The sequence below is a fragment of the Podarcis vaucheri genome (assembly GCF_965113315.1).
Source record: "Podarcis vaucheri genome assembly, chromosome: 8".
NCBI lineage: Eukaryota > Metazoa > Chordata > Lepidosauria > Squamata > Lacertidae > Podarcis > Podarcis vaucheri.
The window spans coordinates 32,150,708-32,172,718 of record NC_138766.1 but is presented as its reverse complement, the minus strand read 5'-3'; the positions used below and the strand labels follow the sequence as shown (position 1 = coordinate 32,172,718).

The window sequence follows — 22,011 nt, the reverse complement described above, 5'->3', positions numbered from 1 at the left end:
GGAACTGAGTGTTTCTTACTAGGCTGTATGTGTGTATTAAGATTTTGCACAAGTGCAATCTGAGCCTTCGTGACTGCAACTGTGGGCTCCAAACAAAGCCTGCCCACCGAGTCATCCTCAAAAAAATTCATGGCGGGTGAAGCTTTGCACTGCCCAACACCTTTTCATTTATTCTGCTGTTGCTCCGCATTGGGGGAGGGGAATGTCTGCTGTTTTATCCTCACAATAGCCTTGCAAGAAAAGGTGGTATTCATTTTAAGTCCTATTCACAATAGAAGTAGTAAGCATGACTAACTTGAGGCTATTGGTTTCAGTGGGTCTAGTCTGACTACAACGTAGCTGAATACAACCCAGCGACTGTTCAAGGCTACAGTTTAAACTTCATTGCTGAGCAGAAATGAACTCCGCTCTCCACAATCCTGACTCAAGTCTCAGCTCCTCCAAGTCTTCCAGAGCAAATGTTTAACTTTGCTGGATTGCACAGAATACTTCCACTGGACTTTGCAGTGCCCCATTTCAGCCGCTCACACATTTTTAACGCCTCTCCCGAACTGTCAGCACTATTTAATTTATACTATACTTTGCTTATTAATTAGTGCCCCCTTTTTTGCCATTTGATCCAGCTAATGGATTTCTCTGTGCAATTGGTTTAATGGCTTTGATACTTAAATTAATTGATTGCTTTCGCTCTTCAGAGCCTTTCCCGAGGACATCGCTCTCCATAAAGACCTCACCTAAAAACCACTCAGCTGGTGGCAATACACTGGTAACCTCTTTCAAACACTTTGTAAGCTAGACCTGTGGTGAAGGAAATCTGGAGCAAGTCAAGAACTGTATCAGCTCTGCCCACTGTGAAATCCACGGATGACGATCCCAACAACCCTTTCTTCACAAAAGTAGGGAAGACACAAACATGGAACACATGGACCCTTTGCGATAATACTTTCATTCCACCTACCCTAACTCTAGGGTTGAGTCGGGCTGTTTCCAACAGCCTAGCTCAGGCAAACTCGGCCCTCCAGATGTTTTGGGACTACAACTCCCATTATCCCTAGTTAACAGGACCAGTGGTCAGGGATGGTGGGAGTTGTAGTCCCAAAACATCTGGAGGGACGATTTTGCCTATGCCTGGCCTAGCTCAGTGTCTAGAGCATTAGACTCTCAAGGTCGTGGGCAAAAGATCCCAGCATTTCAGGGGGTTGGACTAGAGGACCTTCAGGGACCCTTCCAATTCTACAATTCTGTGGTTTTATGTTGCTACCTCTTCACTGCTGTTCCACCTCCTCCACAGTCACAGTGCTGCTTCCACTTCTCCTGGGTGCACTGCTACCATTTCTTCCTCCTTCCCAGCTGGGTGTGGAGCAGCCTCACCCACTGCCCATTCACTGAAAGTGGACTTTTATAGAACAGAATGGGAGGAGGAGGAGAAGAGAGATGCTGGGGCTGCCTGTCACTCACTGTGACTGGAGGGGTAGGGCAGAAAGGGCTCATATACCCCTGAAGTCAGCCCTGCCCATGATTAAGGAGTTTCCCCTTGGTATGCAATTCACAGAAGCCTTCAACAAGCCTCCTTCCATTACTTCCACAAAAGCCTCTGAAATAAAATCTACACAAATTACTTGTGGGAACTGCATTCAAATTGCCTGTTCTCAAAACCTGAATCCCATCACTCTGATTCCTATAGCTGTATCAATTATACTTAAGGATGCCACTACCTTCAAAAGCAGAATCGCCATCATGATGGATTTATATTGAAGCAAATGTTACCTGAATATTCTATATTCAAGAATGCAAATACCCTGAGTGCGACAAGGCATGGTTGGGAAAATAATAGAATCATAGAATTGTAGATGTGGAAGGGACCCCAAAGACCATCCAGTCTAACCCCCTGCAATGCAGGAATCCTGCCCACAGCCATTCTTGGGTGGGCTTAAACCACTAACCTTCCTGTTAACAGCCAGATGCACTGACCCACTGTGCCACCGGGGAATGCTTAAATAGCTAGCTTATTTATTTTAGTCAATTTATATCCTGCCTTTCCATATGTGAATGCCCAAGGCAGCTAATGCTATACAATTTAAAAACATAAGAGGTTGTCTTGTGCTGAGTCAGACCACTAGTCCGTCAGGCCACTGGTCCATCTTGCTCAAGATGGACAGAGCTCTGTAGGATTTCATTCCTAGCCTTGCCTGCAGATGCTAAGGCATTCTGCATGCAAAGCAGCTGTTCCATCACTAAGCTATAGCCCTTCTCTAAGAAAAACAATAATCGATAAAAGTTTTTTTTAGAAAAAGAAAACATGCTGCAAGCAGACAGAGCAGAAGTCATCAACCAGGCAGATTAACAAATGCTTGCCAAAGTGTCCTTAGGAGGTGATGAAAGAAGACCCACAAATGGATTTTTCATGGCAGAGTTCCACGTCCTGGGTGCAGCCACAGTCAGGGTGACTTTCCTTCCAGTGATCCTACCAAATGTACCTCTGACAAAGGTGGACAAATCATACCCACTTCAAAAAATCACAACAAAAATCTCAAGAAGCCTCTTGAGGAGTATTTTAATTTAATTTCCAACATAAAATCTATTGGAAGCAAGAGAGAAGTGCAGGATATATAGCCTCAGTGCTTCCCCCCCCCAAAAAAAAATATACGTTTAGAAAAACTCTCATTTTCCTACCTATACAGTATTGAAATACTGCCCCGCAATGAGGCCAAACTTAGATTCTCAAAATGTTCATGGGTATGCTTCCCCCTGCGTCCCCCCCAGAAAAAAGCACTGTATAGTCTGAATGTCATAAGGCAGCTTTAATATGGAGGACAACACTGAAACACTGGTTTGAATCCCCCCCCCACTTTCCTTCTCTTGCACTTACATGGCAACTACCACACTTCTGAGAATTATTTCCACCCTCAACTTTACTTAAACTGACACCTAGGCTTTGCATGCCTAGTTTGAAAACTGTTACTGGTGAAAGTAAAAGCTATAGATAGCATTTGAATAATGACAAAACTATGCACCATCAGCCATTCAAACTACAAGGGAGTAAGCTCTGCTGAACTTGTGATTCCCAGCAATATAAAAGCCATACTGTCTCTAAAAGGAGTTTCAGGAACTTTTGAAAGCTGATTTGCATCCCAGGAGAGAAGGGGGCAAAACAGACACACTGGATTTCACTTTTAATGACCCTGTTGCCTTGGAAAGGAAAAGGGGGACAGGGCCAAAATGGATAAGGGAGGCTCAAGGTCATGTTACCCACCGTTCTGTCACTTATAGGAGCTTGCAAAGACTCTACTCCTCCATGAACTCCTCTCTGCTAAATCCCAACAACGCCATCATGCAAGCACACCCACTGAACTCAATGCTACTTATTTCAAATTAAACTTGTGAAGGAAGATTGTGGCTGCCAGTGCCTGTTTCTCTCCCACTGCATGATGGGACAGGAAGAAAAAGGCTGACACCAGCAGAAAGGAGGAGAGAAAGGTTGTTTTTGAATGACCTTCAGAGGGGATCTACATCAAGGCCTTTCTTTTGAAAAAACCTTCTTTCACAAAGGCCAGTTGCTCTTTGATAAATAAGTGTTATAGTAATGCTAATTAAACAATTGCTTAAAAAAATATTCCAGGGTGCGTGTGTGATTTAGAAATGGCTACCGAGGTGAACTGTAGCCTCCAGTTATGCAGTGATGCATACGGCTTAACGGCCTTATAGGGGAACCCCCGTTTAGATGATAGCATGCTTTACTTCAAGGGGTATCGTTTGCAGTCCCAAACTCTTATCCATTCAAGTTTTCTAGGAAACATGAAGATGTGGCTCTGGGACACCTTAAACTTCAGCAACTGGAACGCAAACATATATAGACATTTAATTTTAACAAAGTAAAATTTGGGCGGAATTATTTTAACATGAAACCAGCAGTGTTTGGGCTGCTTCTTTTTAAAGTTCTTAGAATGCCAAGAAACTGCAGCACATCACTGGTCTTTGCTAAGGTGTTAACTGCCTACTGATTAAAGATCATAATCACAAAAGGCAACGAAGCAGAGAAGGAACACACAAAATAATGAAACTGCTAGCAATAAAAGATATGCTCAATTGCACTACCCATATTGTTTGCTCTGAGTGGCTTTGTCCACCTCTTATATCCAGTCTGCTTAAACCAAATGCTATACACCAGTGTGAGACTATACTCTCTGTTCCTTGGCAATCAGTAGCATGCATCTGTTGGCAGGGCATAATGGTGTCACTTAGCTGACCTATCATCTGCATTGCTGCAACATGCCAGAAAGTGCAAGGAGGGGGCGAGGTCAGCATGGTGCAAACGTACTGGTGGAAGCAGCAGATTGGCTTCACCGGTGTGCTTGCACCACACTGACCTCACTGCCGTCTCACACTTTCCCCTATCCCTCCTGGTATACAGCAACAACCTAAGGTGATGGGAAGTCAGGCAAGCACCACTGCCCCTCTGACCACTGCTGCTTGCAACACTGGTGGGAGCTGTATGCTGCCACTCTGTTCTAGACTGCATAGCAGCCAGGTGGCCTTATATATCCAAGAGGCCATGCTCCAACAGAATGGCCCTCTTGATGGTGCTAACCATTCACCACGTCTGAAGAGAAAGTGCACTAAAAGAGGAGTTTTTGATGAGGTGCCCATCATGTTGCAATTCTCTTTCTTGGGAGGGAATTCTCTTTCTCATCTTTTTTTTTTAGTAAAATCAAACAAATTATTTGTTGGGACCAGTGTTTCGTGGTGGGGTCAAGCCATTAAGTCACATATAAGCATTATTTGTTAGGCTGATTAATGTGCATTTTTGATGCATTTCTGCCCACTGTATTCAATTGTCTTATAGTAAATCAGACTATCAAGCTCAGTATAGCCTATTCTGGTAGATCTCCAAGGTCCATGGCGGGAATATTTCTGACAAGGGACAACTGGCAGGGCTGGATGGTAGCTCAGGGACAGCATCACATTGCTTACTGGGATGGTCACAGTGAGACTGGGACGACTGGAGCACACTGGCAAGAGCAGTGGATTGGCAGTGTATCTAAACAACTCTACCCTTTCTACTGGCCTGCCTACCTCCGTACTGCCCTGGTAAACAGAAGTCATGCTGCAGCCAGGAGGCTAGCTTGGCAGCCGCCCTAAGAAGTGCTCCTGCTTTTAACTGGAAATGCTGGACACTGAAGCAGAGACTTTCCAAATGCAAAGCTCGTCCTCCGTCTCTGCACTGTCTCGTCTTCCCTTAGCTTTGCCTTTGGAAACTGACACGCTAAACGCCTCATTTAAATCAATAAGACTTTTAGGCCTTAATGATAGTCTTTTACCAAATCACATCTCTTAATTGCTCAAATTTGGCCCAGTGTGCACAAAAACAAGTTGCTAAGCTGCTCGAATGTCAAAAAGATAGCAAGTGTCTAAATTTGAGGCTCCCTTTTGAGCTTGAGGCTCCAACTGGACTGGGAACAGAGCCTACCATTGCAATGCCGCCACGCCACCCCCTTTATATGCATTCTCTCCCTGCATGTTGAAATGGTCTAGAGTTAACTAAGAAGAAGAAATGAGAGGGGGGAGGAAGTAGTACACTACCTTAAGGCTTATTCATGCAATGTCAAACTGTGCATTAGTGTTAGTATTACATGCAACCAAGCCAGGAAATTCCGACAATATGTGCTTTGGGGATTAAATTATTTCTCCTCTCTCTTCCCCTCAAGATGTACTTGTTTAAACATATTCCAAGGCTGCAATCCTAACCCCACTTCCCTAGGAGGAAGACCCTTTTAATTAAGCAGAAATTACTTCTGAGTAGACATGGTTAGGATTGTGGTGTAAAAGCTTACTTCTGTCTGTCTGCCTACCCACCCAAGCCTACTGCTGCAGCACTTCATTTTGCCCATGATCCGTTAAAGCATTGCTCAAGCAGAACCTGTCTCATGGAAGGTTGGAATTTGATGCAAGATCTCATTTCAAGGCTTGGGTCCATTCCTAGCTGTTAGGCAGTATGTTGAGGATACGTGGGTGGAGTTTTGATATGAGCCGGAATGTTCCTGTTCCATTTTGTTCATCTGGCCTTGCATTTATTTAGGAGAGAGAAATCTAACCAAATAAGCTTGTTATTCCACCAATGAAGACTAGGCAACAATTATTATTTTTGCTTTACTTTCCTAAACAGGTTCCAAGCCACCTGCAAACATGCACGGATCTGTCTTTTTATAAATGGTATCCACAGTCTTAAAACAAAAATATGCTTTGATTAAAACACACACATTTTTTTAGTATTGCAATCCAATTTCAAAGTCCCACCAGGATAATCAGACAAAAAAAATCTAAATCCAGCAGGCCAAAAATCTGTGAGATTTAGAAGGTCTCCAGCTTCATAAGGAAAGGTGTCAGGAAGAAAATAACCTGACTCCCCAAGGCCAAGGCAATCCATAATCTAGGCATGGCAGCAGAGAAGGCTTATCACCCATTCCTGCTGGCTGAACTTCCAAACAGGCCTTTTAACTTTGCTGTGAATCTTGACCCATAGCCTGAAATCTCTTTGTATCTTCCACAAAATGTTGAAACAGCACTTCTGGTGAGGGAGCACACAATCCTGCTATGGCCCATTTCCCCAATTATATGGTGATATGTTAACGTTCTGTCAACATTGACATGCTGGTAAATACATCCCAAAAGCAAGCAAAACAGACTTTTAGAATCACTCTTCTCTTAGGATTCCCTTCAAGTAGACTTAGCACTTTATGGCATGCCCTGACCCTTTAAGAGGCCCAAGTGGGGAGGGAGTCTCCTGCTTTTATTAAAGGAGAAGCTCAATACGAAGCCCTAGGATGGTAAGGGGCAGGTAGGAGCCACACAGGTTAAGTACCACAAGTATAAATAATAAAACAGGCCAAGTAACAGAGATACGAGTAAAATAGGTCAAGAAACACAGGTGAGGGCTATCAATGGTTAATGCAACTAAATAAGAAAGAACTTGTTCCATTCCCTTTACTTAGACGAACCTAATTTAATGCAGGTGTGTTTGGTTCAACTACTAGATCCCAGTTTCATCAGGTAGGGAGAGGCAAGGGATTGGTTAACCTGCCAATTTTGGGTTTTCTCAGGTTTCTCATTTTTCCAACCTGAAGCTCAAGTTCTCCACATTTCCATGTCAAGTTTGTGAATTTCTTTTCATCCAAATTTTGCCTAACGCACACATTCTTACAAAGCCATATCCTGTTACGAGTTGGAGGGCCAAGCTCTAAAGTGGGGAGCCTCGTGAAGACCCCTTGCACCACTTACAACACTCGGAGTGGAATGCGACACATCAGAGGGGAGGGAGTCATGTGACTGTGATGACAACGAGTAAGCCAAACACCCAAACAGGGCTGGAGCTTTGCTCTAGGCCAGGGCAAGACAGCTCACCTTTTATGTACCAAGCGACTTCCCTGTTCTCTCTTACACGCCTCTGTTCTGAATGCCGATCATTGCATTATATCAGTTTTGACATACAGAATTCTCAATCCACATTATAGCCACAACAAGATAAAGTTACTGCTAATAAAAATAGCAAGGTTCTGAACCATTTCAAACAAATAAAATATAGAAAACAATAAAATTTAGATTTTTGAAATGGAAATCTAATGTAATAACATTTACTCTCTCTGTTTCTCTAGAAGCTGCAGTAAATTTTATGCAACCAGACTTTCTAGAAGCAATTTACATTATATCTTTTTTTATTGAATCCAGGGAACAAATCATTGCCAGATAGATACCATAACTCATTCATTCATATTTTACCTGTTTAGGCTTTCTTCCCTGGTGTAAACAGCAGTTGGCATCCTGAGTATCTCTTTGAGGCCCTTTTCAACCTGGCTTTGGGAGGGTGGGGCCCTGATTGACCCCACCTACAAAATCTGAGGTTGCAGAGGAGGCCAGCAGCTATCTAGGCTGTCTCTTAGTTAATGACCCTGATTATTGAGCCTGAGCTTCCACCTGCCATGAACCACCATTAGCAGCAACCACAACAGATATGTTCTACACTTAGGACAATATTTTATTCTCTTGCTTAATTGTGCTGTTTTAAATATGCATTTTATATTTGACTTCCATGAGCAATGTTTTCTTTTGAAATGCTCAAGATAAATTTGCTTGTGTTAAGTCTGCTGTTGAATGTGCATATCATAGTTGACCTCCTTTGCAATGTTTTATTTTGAAATCTTTAAGATAAGATTTTAACTTCCTATTAATTACACTGCTTTGAATGCATACTTTATATTTGACTTTCTTCAGTAATGTTTTCTTTTGGGTTGTTTTATTTGATATTTTAATGGGATGTTTTTTGTTTTTGTTTTTTATTTTTTATTTTATTTTTATTTTAATTTATTTTTTTTATTTGGTATTTTAATGTGGGGTTCACTATGAAGTCCCATGGCAGATTACAACAATTTAAAAACACAATATTAAAACTAGCTAGAACAGGTTGCAATCAAACAAATAGGGTGGATCCTAATGTGTGTGTGTGTGTGTGTGTGTATCACACAGTACATAATTAAACTGTGTAACTCCTACAGGATGCAGAGATGGCCACCAACTTTTAGGTGCCAGGCAAAAACATTTATTTTCTCCTAGGCCTTTAGCTAATTAAACAATCTATTACTTTTTAAACTTGGGATGGGGTTATTGCATTTGCTTGTTACTACGTTTTGTGTTTTTGTATTGTAAGCATCTTTGGATGAAGGGCAGTATAGAAATAATAATAATAGGCAAGGGTAAATAGGTGCAACTTTAGCATGCGATGAAAACCACATAATATGAACTGTTGAGTCAGTTATATCAAAATTAATCCATTGAATCAACTCAGATGGATCAGAGGCATCTCCCAAACAGGGCAGGGTTGAGCAGTTTAAACAGAGCATCCCAAATGAACACTTGTCAACCAACTGGTTGTGTTCAGACATAAGACTAAGGCATAGTTTAGCATTATGAGAGTAAAGCAAGGTGAGCCTCATTCAGTCCCCTTTCCTATCTCCTCCAGTGCAGCTACAAGGAAGAAATTGGAAGCATGATATCTCTAAACTCTAAACTGTGGTCAATGGAAAAAAGTTACTTCTGCTTGCATGGCTGTCCTCTTTGTCTGCAAAAAACCCAACCAACTAACCACAGGAAAACAACTCAAAACTATGAAGATGAGTACAGCATCTATTGTTGGGGAGGGAAGCAGACAACCCGCTGAACATAATGGAACATTGCTGGTTTAAAGACATCTTTGGGGCCACATTGGCGAATGCTGTGTTAAATTATGGTTTAGTGTTATGTCTGAGCCAGTCCACTTTATAAGGAAATTGTATTGGACAGTGTTGGTCTTGCTTTTTTTTTAACTGCACAAACTTATCTATTAGCCCCCAGGGATGGAAAGGCATGATGACTAATATCCCTTTAGAAGCTCTCAAAAAATGACCTACATTGCTTTCCCCGTAAATGGAAATATTATCTGATATCGGAAGACCTTTCTGAGTTCTGAAGCAAACACTGTAAATTGTATCGGAGGCGAGGGAATACTGATTTCAGATGAGAAGAGCTGTAGTATATTAAAGGTTAAGCTGTCCTAATTCAAGGGGGAATGGTGGCAAGCCAAGAGCCTTTCTGTGTGAATAGGTACAGCCAACTGTGTGGCAAGCTGGCTGCATTTGCTGGGAGAACTCATCTTGTAGAAGGATTCACATTGCAATTCACTTACAAAAAGGACACTTTGACAGAAATCCAATGCAGGGATTAGGATGTTGCACTAGAATATGGGGAGGTCTGCCCTGTTTCCCCTTTATTTTTTATTTTTGCCTACAGGGAAGCTGCTTGCTTTGCAAAGTGAACTGCTACAGACTTCAACCACCTGCTATCTTTTGCCCAGACTGAGGCATCTAGATCTATAAATTATCATATGCACATTTGTGTCATGAGTCCTTTAAGTACTTAGCAACACCCCTGCACTCAGCCATGTAGCTTGCTAGGGATCTTGGGCAACTTACTCTCAACACAGACTTCCCCACAGGGTAGTTGTGAGGATTGGAAAAAAGAGGGGAGAAGCACCACCCTCGACTTCTTGGAGGACAGGATAAAACATGTAATCGATAATAAATCAGCAAAAAGGACAACAGATGACAACAGGCAGTTGGACAGAATGGAAGGCAGGTGAATGTTATGTTGTCCTGGTATGTTAATGTTTCCAGTTTGCTTAATCCAAGCTTTCAAGTCTATGAATAAAAAGGCAAGAAACATCAGTGGGTCAAGAATATATGAATGAGAGCAGTTAGCATAATAGAAGTACAGCAGTTGTGGCTGTATTTGGCCAGGGATCAGTAACCGGCTGCCCTGGGCAAAATCTTCTCCCTCTCTTTGCTAACCAAGGATGAAATGAACATATAGGGAACAATAGCAATAGGACTTTTGCGGGGTCCACGAGGAGCAGCACTCCACACTTCCTTCTCACACTGGCCTAGCATGAACATGGGCACCACTAAGCGCTCACTAGTCTACCTAGGACTTTCCAGCTTGCCTTTCTCATGGCCTGGCTGGCTACGGTCTTAGCTATGAGGAACTCAGAAAGATCAGGGGTGGGAAGAGTGATAGGTGCCTGCCTATCAGCTTGAAAGCAAATCAGTGCTGCACAAAATAAGATAATGGTTTATATGTAGTTGGGTGTCTTCTTCAGTGTGCTGTGGTGTATATATACCTTTGTAAATTTAAAAACAACAACAAAACGACCTGACAAGGTCCTGGGAGCTTCAAGAACATAAAAGATGTTGAAATGTTAATTGAGAGGACAGATAGAAAGAGACAGAATATGTGCGAGAGGGAGTGCCATGGCTCCCCTTGAGCCCTCTGATTCAGACTAGGAGTGGGAAGCATTTGAAGAAGGGGAGCAAAGGGATGGTGAGACTAGGCCTCAAAGATCTCTTGATGGGCCTGGATCTAACTGATGAGAAGACGTAGACACAGGTGCTGCCTCTTCCCTGCCCATGGAGGGCAAGAGGGGGTCAGGAGTGTGATCTGCTCTGACAGAGCAGGAGGAGGCTCCATCTCCATCTCTCAGAGAGAAGCAGTACAAAAAGAGAAAAGAGATTTGACCCTAGGTGGAGCACCCACCTGCAGGCCAGGAATTCCCACTTGGACAGGGATTCTTGCAAGTACCTGCACATTCTCTTTCTCTCTTTTAAAGACTTGGCAAGGAAGGGAAAGGAAACTCGTTGGAAAAACTTTTCAGCTCCCAATGCTGCTTTGGAACTTTTGTGATTAATCTCGGACACCTGAACCTTGTTTTTTGGACCACACTTATTGTTGTCATTCCTTTGCCTTGTAAGAGTGTCTGGACTAGATACTGCTCGTTCTTCACCTCTGAGTTCATATTGTGGGACTGCTTTATAGTGAAAATTCACTTCTGTAATTACAAGCAAGTGCATCCGTTACTATTTTTGGGTGGGAAACAGGACAGGGGTGGGATTGGAATAGTGGAGAACAAGAGGAAATTCGTCTGTTCAAGCCTCCAACAGCCTGAGGTAATGGGGGTGGGGGAATGAAGTCCTAGTCCATGAGCCAAGGTAAGCCTTGTGTTTCATGTGGTATATTGTTCCCCTATCACCAGCCACCACCTGTAGGCTCACTGACTTGTCTGCCACCTGCCCACTAAGCAAGACACCCCACCCAAGGGGTCTTTTGGGAGACTGCTGGCCCCACTTCACAACTGCAGGCCATCCAAAAGTACCTAAGATTTTCTATCGCATTGTTTGCTTCCTGATTTCAAAAAAGATACAGTGAAAGAAAACAAAGTGCAGTGATAAATGCTTTTTAATAAGGGAAATAGAGTCATCTCCATTATTTGTCTCACTCCAGTGCTTTTATGTTGAACTCTTCCCCCCTTTCCCTTTGCAAATAAAGCACACTAAAATATGCATTCCCTGTGGGTGTACCGGGAGTCTGCAGCAACTACAGATGATCAAATAGCAGAAGAGCAATGCAACTGACTTCACAATCATATGCCTTTTTTTCTGAGAAGAAAACACACTCCTTCTGTCTTGCTGTAAGCTTAGCAAAAGGCTACATAGAGACTAATAAAATCTAACTGTGAGGGTGGAGAGAAGGGAGGGGATAATGCCTACATGAAGCAGTTATTTTTGGGTCTCAGCCATGGCTGAACGTATTTAATTAGTTAAATTAGCCAAATGAATCTGGGGAGGATAAATCAGAGAGATTTATTGTGGTGAAGCGCAAGGTCCAAAAGATGCATTAATATTATTTATAGAGCTGGCTTGCCCTTTAGGGAATTTTAAACCTACATTCTAATTTTCTAAGGGGATAAAAATGTTTAATGCCTATAGCAGATATCTCTGATCCATTGCAGCAACTGCTTGTATTTTGACCTGTAAAGGAGTCACTTCTTAAGAAATTGGGAAAGAGATCTCTATAGCTAGTCCCATAAGCAATATTCTCCCATTTAAGTGAACAAATTATTGCCATACACTCCTATGGAGGGGGGACGCGGGTGGCGCTGTGGGCTAAAGCCTCAGCGCCTAGGGCTTGCCGATCGAAAGGTCGGCGGTTCGAATCCCCGCGGCGGGGTGCGCTCCCGCTGCTCGGTCCCAGCGCCTGCCCACCTAGCAGTTCGAAAGCACCCCCGGGGGCAAGTAGATAAATAGGTACCGCTTACCAGCGGGAAGGTAAACGGCGTTCCGTGTGCGGCTCTGGCTCGCCAGAGCAGCGTTGTCACGCTGGCCACGTGACCCGGAAGTGTCTTCGGACAGCGCTGGCCCCCGGCCAATAGATGTGAGATGGGCGCACAAACCCCAGAGTCTGTCAAGACTGGCCCGTTCGGGCAGGGGTACCTTTACCTTTACCTTTACCTATGGAGGGACATTTCAGGACAATCTTGTAACGGGAACAAATACTATCTTATTGTCAAAGCCTATGCCAATACATTCCCGATCTTTTCAAAAGTACATAAAACACTTTTGTCTTGGTATACTGCCAAGTAACTATTAGTAGGATTTACTAATGAAAATTCAAAAATGGCAGGTTTACATATTCAGCTTTTAAATAAACGAATAATAGGTCGCTAATATATTTCTTTGATCAAAGCATCTCCTAGCACAATTATATGCATGTGTACTCAGAAGTATTACTGAATTCAATGGGGTTTGTTTCCAAGTGACCATAAGATTGTAGCCTGTATAGCCCAGCCCTATACCCATTTATTCAGAAGTAGGTCCTACTAGCTTCAGTATGGCTAACTTCCAAGTACAGGTGGCTGAATCTGCCTACAGTCTTTTGGTTTAACCTTTTTCTCAGTCATAAGTTCATTTTGCTCCTTTATGCATACATTTGATAACTTTATTTTTAAAAGCCTGCATGAAATTTTGTATGCATTTTCATGCACATCTTCATGCATTTTTTAAATAATTTTTTATTAACAATGAGATAGTCATTTTTGTGTTTACTTTTCACCAATAGGCATTTTTAAAAACACATTATTTGGTTGGAGAAGTGCATCAGAAAATTTAGAGAAACCTGACTGTTGAAGGAGAGCTGGGCTTCTAGTTTATATATTGGCCTGGGAAGTGTAAATTTGGTTAAAAGGCAAAGCAAACTAATTTCTCCCTCATCCCCACTCCCAAGTATATGTGCATGTACACAGGATCATAACTGACTAACTGATAGTCCCTTAAAGGTTAACAAAGCTATCCAAATTCACCTTACAGCGGGATAGTCCCACAACTCAACTCCGCTGGCTATGCTGGCCTCCAGCCGCCCACCACGGATGAACAGCACTGTCCAGAGACCCATGGGCACAGTCCATTTAAAACAGTCTCATGAACAGTAATGGCATCACCCTAAAGAACCCTGGGAAGTGTAGTTCATTAAGGGTACTGAGAGTTGTTAGGAGAGCCCTCTCTATCCCCCTCACAAAGCTGCAATTCCCTTTAGCCATTTTCCACATAGCAGTACAAAGGATCATAGAATTGTAGAACTGCAGATTTGGAAAGGACCCTGAGGATCTAGTAGAACAACCGCAATGCATGAATATGCAGCTGTCCCATGCCGGAATCGAACCTGCTACCTTGGCATTACCGGCACCGCGCTCTAGCCAACTGAGCTATCTAGACAGTTAAAATAGCACCATGATATAGAATCATAGAATGAATGCAGGGCCGTCTTAAGCATATCCAGCGCTGTAGTTCAAATATCCCTCCGGTGCCCCCCCTTTCCCAGAGTTGTTGGTCTTTCCCCAAGCCTCTGCGGGGATTGCTGTCCTCAAACGCAGGCTTGGGAAGGAAGCTGCATGCCTGCCAGCCATATAGTTGGCGGGGCGCAGCTTCCATCCTAAGCCTCTGCGGGGATCGCTTTCCTCCTGCAGAGACTTGGGAGGCAAGCTGCACGCCCGCCAGCCGTATGGTTGACGGGGCACAGCTGGCAGGCATGCAGGGAAAGGGGAGGCCGCCGGCAAAGCCACGCAGCTCCCCCACTCGCTGGGGTGCCCCTGAGAGGCCAGCACCCTGGCGCAACGCACCAGTAAGCCTAATAGGAAAGACGGCTCTGAATGAATGTTTACTAGGCCTCAGCTCAAAAGTAAGATTCTAGAAACACAGGAAGCTGTCTATAATATTGGAGGCCATTCTCAGCTCCAGTTAGTGATCAAGGACCGGAGATGGGCATCAGGGCCACAATAAAGTTGACACTATCTATCATGAAGAGCTTTATGATGGTAGAATTGCATATTTTGCCATTAAACTTCAACCAGTACTTTTAATGCCCATCTTCAAAACATAAAGCATGATTTCGTATTAACTAAAACCCCATACCTCAAGGACTTGCTTCTCGTAATCAAGAGCCATAGAATAGCTGGGACCCTTTTTATTTAATTGCCCCAAAGCTCTGAAGCGTTTTTATATAACTGGCAAACATGTGTCTCTTGTCTAATAATTATTCCAGCAGGCATCATGCTTTATATTGCTAAATCACTACGTTGCTCAATTAATGTTAATCATAGAAACGGGCCTCAAATTGATGATCCCTACCTATTATAATTATAGATTCTACAGCTCAGCATATGCAAATAAAAGAAAGCAAACCATACTTATTATGACAACATGCATTCTAATAGTCAAAAGCTGCAAACTTAATTGCAGATAAGGGTGGATAGTACAATTCTGTAATTAGTACCAAAACTGTTATTTCCAGATAATTAAACTATTACACAGGCCTGGGAGATCCCTGGTAGAACATGCTTTTGGGCAAATTAGGGTAAAGGCATTCCAGGAATGTTAAGTGCTTGTTGAGGTTTGGGAAAATAAAAAGAGCCCTTTGATCAGGCCAAGGCTCATCTAGTCCAATGTTCTGTTCCCACAATGCCGAAGTAGATCCCTATGGGAAGCCTGAAAGCAGGATCTGAATGCAATAGCACTCTCCTCACTTGTGATTCCCTGCAGCTGGGGCAGAGCATAGCCAGCACAGCCAGTAGCCCAGGAGAGCCTTAGCCTCCCATTAATTTGTCTAATCCTCTTTCAAAGCCACACAAGATGGTGGCTATCACTACATCTGGTGGGAGTGAACTCTATAGACTCATTGTGTGCTGTGTGAATCAGTACTTTATTTATCTTCTAACATTCAGCTTTGTTGGTTGGTCCCAAGAGAGATTATTATGCGATCGGGAGAAAAACTTCTATCCACTTTCTTTACTACACCATGCATAATCTTATATATCTCTATCATGTCTCCTCTTACCTTAAACTAAACCCCCCTAAATGGTGTAACTTTCCCTCATAAGGGAATCACTTCAGCCTCTTGACCATTTTGCTTGTCCTTTCCTGAGGCTTTCCCTTTTTGAAGTGAGGAACCAGAACTGTATTTAATATTTCAAGCGTGGTATCACCATGGATTTGTATAGCGCCGCAACCCCAGAGTCGTTCGCAACTGGACTTAACTGTCAGGGGTCCTTTACCTTTTTAAATTATATCATTGCCAGTGTGGTGTAGTGGTTAAGAGCGGTAGTCTCGTAATCTGGGGAACCGGGTTCGCGTCTCCGCTCCTCCACATGCAGCTGCTGGGTGACCTTGGGCCAGTCACACTTCTTTGAAGTCTCTCAGCCCCACTCACCTCACAGAGTGTTTGTTGTGGGGGAGGGAGGGAAAGGAGAATGTTAGCCACTTTGAGACTCCTTCGGGTAGTGATAAAGCGGGATATCAAATCCAAACTCCTCCTCTTCTTCTTATTTTCAGTCCCTTTCCCTAGCATGGAAAACACCCTTTTTCACAGCTGTGCACGCTGCGTTGGAATCTTCACTGAGCTATCCACCAAACCCCAAATCTTGTCCCTGATCAGTCACTGTCAATTCAGACCCCATGAGTGTATATGTAAGTTGATAACTTTTGGCCCCAACGTGCATCATTATACATTTGCTTATATTGAATCACATTTGCCATTTTACTGCCCATTCATCCAGTTTGGAGAGATCCTCTTGCAACCCCTTTCCACTTTAGTCAACCCAAAACAATATGGTATCATCAGCAAATATGGTGACCACACTGCTCACCCTTAGCTCTAGATAATTTATGAACAAATTACAAAGCATGGGTCCCAATATTGATCCTTGGAGGGTTCCACTTTCTACACCCCTCCATTGGGAGAACTTTCTATTTATTCTTACTCTCTGCTTCCTGGTCCTTAACCAGTTACTGATCTGTAAAAAGACCCACCCTTTCTCAAACTTGGGTCCCCAACTGTTTTTGGACTCCAACTCCCATCATCCCTGACCACTGGTCCTGCAAGCTAGGGATGATGGGAGTTGCAGTCCAGCAACAGCTGGGGACCAAAGTTTGAGAAACACTGTTAAATCCCATGACTGCTAAGCTTATTTGGGAGTCTTTCATGAAGTACATTATCAAAAGCTTTTTGCAAGTCTAAGTACACAATGTCAACTGGGTAACCTTCATCTATATACATGCGGACACTCTCAAAGAACTCCAAAAGATTAGTAAGATAGGATTTAACCTTTGAAAAGCTATGCTAGAATTGCTTTAGAACAACTTGGCTCTTCTATATGCTTGGTAATTCTAGCTTTAATAATGCTTTCCACTGGTTGTCCCATTACAGATGTTAAGCTAACTGGCCTGCAATTTCCCAGACCCCTTTTTTAGAAACCCCTGATGGTACATTGGCCACTTTCCAGTCCTTGAGACTGATCTACGGAGGATGATCTTGGGGACAAGTTATGTATTTCTGTTAGTACTTCAGCGTTTCCACATTTTAATCCACAGAGTGTTGCACTGGCAGAATTGCAGGGCCAGAGCGACCTCAAGTCCTTTTTGCACCACCAGATTCACTATGCTAAAAGGATCGATTAACATTCAAGGAGGCAAGTGCAGTCTGCGGGCAACCAGCCGGTCTGTGAGCAGCTTCCTCTCACATCCCGAAAACCTGTTGCCGCAAGATGCAAAAGCAACATTCTCATTTCAGCAGCATCCACACTGATTTCCCCACAAGGCACTGGAACTCTGTTAAATTGTGGGGAAATCGGAGCTCTGCTCATGCAGTTGCCTATGGCCTTAGAACAAAAAGTTCCAAAAGAAAGAAAGAAAGATTGAAGGAAGCCACATAGAGCTCACCAAGAGTGGTGCTGTCAGTGGCAGCAGCAAAAGACACTCTTTTAAAAGGTAAATGAAAGGAGCAGAGGTCCAGGCTGGGGGGAAGCAGATGGGGCCTATGTAGGAGGGGGAGCCACCTTCAGGCACTCTGTTGTGGACCCCCTCAAACTTGGAAGTGGCTCTGGGTGGCCAGTCAGAATCTATGTATCTGCCATGGCAACACATTGTGGGTTTGCAGACATGAAGCAGAAATGGTTTGAATTGGGAGTGTGGTGAGGTAAAGCGAGTGTTGGGAGGACAACAATGGGTTTGCTTCCCTCCCCCGTGCACTCCATTTACTGTAAAAAGTTAACTCCCTGCCCTGCTTTATAGCCAAACAGACAAGTGTTTAATAATTTATTGCTTTATTAATGCGTAATTGCTTAATTGTCATTATGGCTTAATTATCTTACTTCTTTCTTGATGTATTACTTAATTATCATACTTAAAATGTAGAATTACATTATTGTTATTAGAAGTTGCAGCTGCATTGAATGTGGGATTTGTATCTTGATGTAATATACTGTACATTGATTTTTGTTGAGATGTCAACTCTTGAACTGTAAAGAAGTATAAAAGTTCGGCAATTAAATGCATTTTGTACACTTCTAATAAGACATTATGGGACGCGGGTGGCGCTGTGGGTAAAAGCCTCAGCGCCTAGGGCTTGCCGATCGAAAGGTCGGCGGTTCGAATCCCCGCGGCGGGGTGCGCTCCCGTTGTTCGGTCCCAGCGCCTGCCAACCTAGCAGTTCGAAAGCACCACCGGGTGCAAGTAGATAAATAGGGACCGCTTACTAGCGGGAAGGTAAACGGCGTTTCCGTGTGCGGCTCTGGCTCGCCAGAGCAGCGATGTCACGCTGGCCACGTGACCCGGAAGTGTCTCCGGACAGCGCTGGCCCCCGGCCTCTTGAGTGAGATGGGCGCACAACCCCAGAGTCTGTCAAGACTGGCCCGTACGGGCAGGGGTACCTTTACCTTTATCTTTAATAAGACATTATAAGCTTTCAAAAAGTGCCAAGTTTCCTTTCCACAAATCAAAACAAGTTTCTCTAACCTGGATGTTCTACAGCTCTAGCCCAGGTAAAGAAAGCTACAAGGAGTGGATACATATGCAATTCTTAAAGTTTCATTGCCCTCTTGTGTTTTATGAATGTATTGCAAGTTCAAGGCGTAAATGACTTAACTGGCTGAAAGGAAGAGAGATTAACATATTACACTTTGGCTACCTGGGCTGATGGGAGTGGGAGTCTAAAACATATGGAGAGCAGCAGGGTAGTGAAGGCTGCAAAATATGGTCCAAAATTATGCAAGGGCCAGTCAGTTAGTATTGTGCAGAGGAATTCTCCAAGATGGCCTGGTAGTTGACTTATGATGAAAAAAGTTTCAGGGCTATGACAAGTGTGTGGTGAAAGCAGGGAGGCCAGAGGCTGACCCAGGAGGGCCAGAGATTTATGGGGTTTGGTGCCACATGCGAGGCAGGAGCCATGTCTGGTGGAAGGGGAAGACTGAGCAGTCAGAGGCAGGAGAAGGGGTGCAGGACCTGGCAGAAGCAGAGGCTATTCAGGTGAGGGGCGGGCCAATCGAATCCTCACCATCCGCTGCCCTGCTGTCTCCTCGAACCGGGGGGGGGGGTATTGAAGAGGCAAGCGCAGCGGCTACTTCCGTGTAGGGGCACAAGCCTGGGAAAGTGAATGCCAGCTGCTAGAAGCATGTGTGTTTGTATGTGTGTGTGTTCTGTGTACCTTAGGAGCTGTTGTAAGTGTGTGGTTTTGCAAATAAAAGAATTAAAACTACCAGCCATTTGCCCTCCTTGGCTGGGAGTGCCCAGCACAGGTAGCAACAGGTTGAGAATATTTGAGTCCCTGTCAGATTATGCACAGGTCACGTTTTGATGGCCTGGCCCCACCTCCCTCAACACTGCAGCAGGGAAGCTGCTGTGCTAGAGAAGCTACCCTGTACAATATGGCGAAAAAAATCTTATTCTCTTGGGGGAGGGGAACAAAGCAGGATTTGTTTGTAATGTAACATACACCATCTCTGCTTAAATCTGCCTGCTCCCTTGTTTCTAAGCACACTTAAAATTGACCAGGTTAACATTTAGCCTTTTATTTATGGTCTTTTCGGTACCAGGCAATGACGTTTTTTAAACGAACAGGCTTTTTAACTGGTCTTTTAAATCCAGGTTGTAAAGGATTTTAATTTACGTTGCCGTTGTGTAAGAAGGTTTTTTTTTGTGCTGTCGTCTATTGTTTGCTTGCTTTTAAAATATTATAAACTATGTTTTTAGTATTTTGTTATAAGCTACCCAAGGAATATTTATTGGTGGGCATCCATGCCAATCTAATACATTAAAAAATTGTTATTTTAACTTATTTATTTTAGCTTTCAAAAAAAAACAAAACACCTTTTGGCTTGTAGCCCTATCCTCATGTTCTGTTACGTGCATAAAATGAATGTGTAGCAACACCAATGGTTGGCTTGCACCCCTTGCTGAGGGCAACAAAATGAATATGTCAGTTTCTCATTTTTCCAAACTTAAATTCAATTCTCCACATTTCCGCATCAGTTTGGGATTTTATCTTAAAAAGTCCTCATGAAAACTCACCCATATTTTCATGCAATTTTCTCCTAATATACATATTTTGGTACGGCCCATTATCCACTCTACATGTTTTTGCAAGTGAGTTCCCCAAATATAATGCATTTTGTATGTTATTTTCACAAATACATGCATTTTGAGGCACACTTTAGTATGTGCATTTTTTTACACACTACGCGGCACTACAATAGTTGAAGGATTTTGAAGGATGTCTGTGCTTCCATTCCTGTTCTGTTTCGGGAAGGGCAAATTACACAGGCTCACCTTTAAATGTGAACTGAAGCAAGTTTATCCCCCTTGGCCGCAGCTCCAATGTGCATGAACGCTTCTATATAATCAGCCACCCTGATCATTCAGCATTCCTAGTCACGTGGGAATGCACTCTATATTGCATGTATGTAGAAGTCAGGTTCTCACCTTCTACCAACTCTGCAGGGACCTGTGGAAGCAACTGGCACAATCCTTGCCACTTCATGTTTCTACTGTAGGTGTGGAATGGAAAGTGAGAAAAGGGTTCTGTGCAATGCAGAAGCTTGCTTCTGGCACTTTGAACCTTCTATTGCATTTTTATATATATCCACAAGATGGAGCTCAAACAGAGACAACCAGTCAGAATTGCAGTGGCATCAATGTGTAGTAATGAATTAGTGTATACTAATTGATGGGAATGTTATCCGTTGGATGGCGATTTCTTAGTTCCACAGTCTCTGATCAGCAATCTGCACAGTGTAAATATTGTCTGCCTTGTCACCAGGGGAACCTCCTCTTTGGTGGAATAAAGGATTTATGTTCTGTGTCAGGAGTTATCAGCTTTGATTCCCGCCTTAGACCCCGGGCCAAGGAAGGAATAACAAACTGTGCTCAGTGATGTTTCTCCCTCTCTGGCTCAGGGGAACTATTAGTGTTGACATAATTAACTGGAAGATGAGAAAGGGGGAAATCTAATTTCTACTCCAACATATGGTTTAAAACTATTAGAGCAGAACTTTTCTCCAAGTCAGTCTGCATGGAATCAGGCTCCAGACAGGACTCAGTTATGCACATTTTTGAATCTGAGCAAACAAGCCAGGAGAACTTGCAGAGGACACAAAATCCTAACCACGCACAAAAAGAGAGAGGTGGTCAGGTACAGCTAGGGTACTAAGGACTTCTGACTTGTTCAGATAATTCACAACAATCGTGGCTGCTTTCACACAAGGGCTTACGGTAATTTGCAAATGGGTCACTGAGACATTGCAAAGGATGTTGACAATAGTTGCTTTGTTTTTTACTTATCTGATTTCCCATGGAATGAGTAAATCTGGATTAAATGAGTGATGGAGTGGGAACACAGGCTGGCATTTTGACGCTAATGACATTGTGTTGGTGCTGCAAAAATATTGCATGCTTTGAAAGAGGATTAGACAGATTCATGGAGGCTTAGGCTACCAGTGGCTAAACACAGCCGGGGTAAGTTCTCTTGTGCTTGGTCCTGTTTGCGGGTTGCCCACAGATATCTGGTTGGCCACTGTAAGAATAGGATGCTTAACTAGATAGGCTATTGACAAGCTCTTATGTTCTTACCTGCACCAGTTCCACCATAAACACCTGTCTGGATCTAAAATAGTAAAACAAATCAATGCAAAAGGCTAATGGGCCACACAATCACGAATGTGTATAAATTCTAGAAATGCAAAATAAAATAGGTATCAGTCCATGGAATAGTGATGTAGGAATAGTCTATGTAGGAACCTGCTCCCAAACATATTATCCACTTGGTTTTCTTGAT

At 43.3% G+C, this 22,011-nt stretch overlaps 1 protein-coding gene across 5 annotated transcripts in view; it reads right to left on the bottom strand.

The window, feature by feature from the left end:
* PHACTR1 (phosphatase and actin regulator 1) overlaps positions 1–22,011 on the bottom strand; it is a 242,291-nt gene that overhangs the window by 130,339 nt on the left and 89,941 nt on the right. The gene's annotated exons all lie outside the window — the stretch shown is intronic.